The 4,293-nt window shown below is 41.7% G+C and overlaps 1 protein-coding gene across 2 annotated transcripts in view; it reads left to right on the plus strand.

Annotated features, from left to right (window-relative positions):
* WDR81 (WD repeat domain 81) overlaps nt 1-4,293 on the plus strand; it is a 16,595-nt gene that overhangs the window by 4,376 nt on the left and 7,926 nt on the right. The window lies entirely within an intron of this gene.

The following is a 4,293-nucleotide window of genomic DNA, read 5'->3' on the forward strand; positions in this document are numbered from 1 at the left end:
CAGAGAGAAATCACAAGTAGACGGAGAGGCAGGCAGAGAGAGAGAGAGAGGGAAGCAGGCTCCCTGCTGAGCAGAGAGCCCGATGCGGGACTCGATCCCAGGACCCTGAGATCATGACCTGAGCCGAAGGCAGTGGCTTAACCCACTGAGCCACCCAGGTGCCCTCCCATGTTCTTCTGACTGAGCCAGCCGGGCGCCCTGTGGGTGTTTTGTTTTATTTATTTATTTTTTTAAATTTAAATTCCGGTATATTTAACCTGGAGTGTTTTCTTAGTTTTCAGGTGTACAATATAGTGTTTCACCAATTCTATGCAAGACTCTGGGCTCATCACGACTCAAGTAATCCTTAATCCCCATCACCTGTTTTCTCCACCCCATCCCCTCTTCCCCTCTGGAGTTTGTTCTCTAGAGTTAAGAGTCTTTTTTTTTTTTTGGTTTCTCTCTCTTTTTTTCCTTTGCCTTTTTTTTTTTTTTTTTTTTTTTTTAAAGATTTAGTTATTTGAGAGAGAGCACACTAAGCAGACTGCACCAACCACTGAGCCCAATGCAGGGCTCAGTCTCACGACCCTGAGATCATGATCTGAGCCGAAACCAAGAGTCGGACCCTCACCGACTGCCCCACCAAGGCACCCCATGCTCTTGTTTGTTTCTTAAATTCCACCTGTGAGTGAAATCATATGGGATTGGTCCCTCTCTCTGACTTTTTTTGCTTAGCATTATACTCTTGGTCCATTCATGTTGTTGGGCGTGGCAGGGTATGATTCTTTTTTAAGCCTGAATAATATTCCACTTATATATATAAACTACATCTTATTTCTTAAGAACTTTTTTGGTGAGGATCAGAGAGGGAGAGAGCACAGACAAGAGGAGCAGCAGACAGAGGGAGAAGAAGGCTCCCTGCTGAGTGAGAAGCCCGATGCAGGAGTCAATCTCAGGACCCCGGGATCATGACCTGAACTGAAAGCAGACACTTAACTGACAGAGTCACCCAGGCACAACTAAACTACATTTTCTTTATCCATTCATCTATCAGTGGACACTTGGGCTGCTTCCATAGTTTGTCTGTTGTAAATGCTGCAAAAAGAGGGGTGCATGTATCCCTTTGATTTAGTGTTTTTCTATTTTGGGGGTGAACACCAGTAGTGCAGTTATTGGATCACTACCCTATAGTACTATTTTTAACTTTTTAAAAAAGATTTTATTTATTTACTAGAGAGAGAGAGAGAGAATGAGTGGGGGGAGGGAAGGAGGAGAAGGGGAATCCCTCTCTGCAGGGATCCCAATGCAGGGCTCAATCCCAGGACCCTGGGATCATGACCTGAGCTGAAGGCAGATGCTGAGCCAACTGAGCCACCCAGGCGCCCTGATATTATAGTTTTAATTTGCATCTCCCTGATGGTGAGTGATATTGAGCATCTTTTCATGTGTCTGTTGGCCATCTTGGGGAAATGTCTGTTCGTGTCTTCACTCCATTTTTTAGTTGGATTATTTGTGCTTTGGGTGTTGACTTGTAGCAGTTCTTTATATATTTTGAATACTAAGCCTTTATCAGATATGTCATTTGCAGATACGTTCTCCTATTTTTTAGGGTGCCCTTTAGTTTTGACTGGTTCCTTAGCAGCGCTGAAGCTTTTTATTTTGATGTCGTCCCAGTAGTTTATTTTTGCTTTTTTTTTTTTTTTTAAGATTTTATTTATTTATTTGACAGAGAGAGATTACAAGTAGGCAGAGAGGCAGGGAAAGAGAGAGAGGAGGAAGCAGGCTCCCTGCCGAGCAGAGAGCCCGATGTGGGTCTCCATCCCAGGACCCTGAGATCATGACCTGAGCCAAAGGCAGAGGCTTTAACCCACTGAGCCACCCAGGCGCCCCTTGTTTTTGCTTTTATTTCCCTTGCCTCAGGAGACATTTCTAGAAAGATGTTGCTACTGCTGATGTTAGAGAAATTATTGCCTGTGCTCTCTTCTGGGATTTTTATGGTTTCAGGTCTCATATTTAGGTCTTTAATCCATTTTGAGGTGTGTTTTTTTTTTTTTTAATTTTTTCTCACCATATTGAGTTTATTTTTGTGTATGGTGTAAGGAAGTGGGCCAGTTTGATTCCTTTTTTTATTTTTATTTTTGTAGGCTCCATGCCAGGTGGAGTCCAGTGTGGGGCTTGAACTCTAGACCCTGAGGTCAAGACCTGAGCTGAAATCAAGAGTAGGATAGTTAGCTGACTGAGCCATCCAGGCATCCCCAGTATGAGTCTTTTGCATGTAGCTGTCCAATTTTTTGCCATATATTGAAGAGATTGTCTTTTTCCCATTGTATAGTCTTTTCCTCTTTTGTTGAAGATCAGTTGACCATATAATTGTGGGTTTATTTGTGGTTTTTCTATTTTGTTCCATTGATCTGTGTGTCTGTTTTGTGCCAGTATCATACTGTTATGATTGCTACAGCTTTGTAATATAACTTGAAGTCTGGAATTGTGATGCCTCCAGCTTTGCTTTTCTTTTTCAAGATTGCTTTGGCTATTCGGCTCAGGTCATGATCCCGGGGTCCTGGGACCGAGCCCCGCATCGGGCTCTCTGCTCAGCAGGGAGCCTGCTTCCCTTCCTCTCTCTCTGCCTGCCTCTCTGCCTACTTGTGACCTCTCTCTGTCAAATAAATAAATAAAAATCTTTTAAAAAATTAAAAAAAAAAGATTGCTTTGGCTATTCAGGGTCCTTTATGGTTCCATAATAATTTTAGGGTTGTTTGTACTTGTTCTGCGAAAAATGCTGTTGGTATTTTGATAGAGGTTGCATTAAATTTGTAGACTGCTTTAGGTTGTTTAGACATTTAACAATATCCATTTTTCTAATCCATGAACATAGAATGCTTTTCCATTTCTTTGTGTTGTCTTCAATTTCTTTCATCAATGTTTTATATTTTTCAAAGTATAGGTCTTTTATCTCTTCGGTTAAATTTATTCCTAAGCATTGTACTTTTTTTTTTTTTTTTTTTTTGGTGCAGTTTTAAATGTGATTCTTAATTTTATTTTCTGTTGCTTTATAATTAGCATATTAGAAGTGCAACCGATTTCTATACTTTGATTTTGGATCCTGTAACTTTGCTGGATTCATTTATCTGTTCCAGTAGTTTTTTGGTTTTGAGTCTTTATGGTTTTCTGTATATGGTGTCAGTTCACCTACAAATAGTGAAAGTTTTACTTCTTCTTTTATTTCTTCCTTACCAATTTGGATGCCTTTTATTTCTTTTTGTTGTCTAACTGCTGTGGTTTGAATTTCCAGTGGTGAGACTGGACATCATTGTCTTATTCCTGACTTTAGAGAAAAAACTCCTAGTTTTTCCCCATTGAGGATGATATTTGCTGTGGGTTTTTCACATAAGGCTTTTATTGTGTTGAGGTATGTTCCCCCTAAACCTATTTTGTTGAGGGTGGGTTTTTTTTTTAAAGATTTTATTTATTTATTTGACAGAGAGAGATCACAAGTAGGCAGAGAGGCAGGCAGAGAGAGAGGTGAGCAGAGAGCCCGATGCTCAATCCTGTTGAGGGTTTTTATCATGAATGGGTGTTGTACTTTGTTAAATGCTTTTTCTGCATCTGTTAAAATGATCATATGTTTTTTTTTTCCTTTTTTAAAATATTTTATTTATTTGTTTGATAGTGAGAGAGAGAGAGAGAGAGAGCGCACACACACAAGTAGGGGGAGCAGCAGGCAGAGGGAGAAGCAGGCCTTCTGCTGAGCAGGGAGCCTGATTCGGGGCTTGATCCTAGGACCCTGGAATCATGACCTGAGCCGAAAGCAGACACTTAACGACTGAGCCACCCAGGCGCCCCTTACTCTGGTTTTCATTCAGCATTTCTGAGTACCTTGTCTGCGCCAAGGAGTGGATTGAACAGATTCACGTGTGGCATAGGTGTGGGCCTTCCTTCCTGGAGCTCACTCCTAGCAGAGGAGGGTACCTTAGGTAAAGCAGTGCTGTAAAGAACAGGGCTAGGTACTACAAGGAACTATAAGTAGGGCTTAGATCTAGTTTTCAGGGGTCAGAGAGGCTTCCATGAAAGTAGAGTCAGGGATGCCTGGGTGGCTCAGTCAGTTAAGCGTCTGCCTTTTTTTTTTTTTTTTTAAGATTTTATTTATTTATTTGTCAGAGAGAGAGTGAGTGAGAGCGAGCACAGGCAGACAGAGTGGAAGGAAGAGTCAGAGGGAGAAGCAGGCTCCCTGCGGAGCAAGGAGCCCGATGTGGGACTCGATCCCAGGACGCTGGGATCATGACCTGAGCCGAAGGCAGCTGCTTAACCAACTGA

The sequence above is a fragment of the Mustela nigripes genome, chromosome 16 (assembly GCF_022355385.1).
Source record: "Mustela nigripes isolate SB6536 chromosome 16, MUSNIG.SB6536, whole genome shotgun sequence".
NCBI lineage: Eukaryota > Metazoa > Chordata > Mammalia > Carnivora > Mustelidae > Mustela > Mustela nigripes.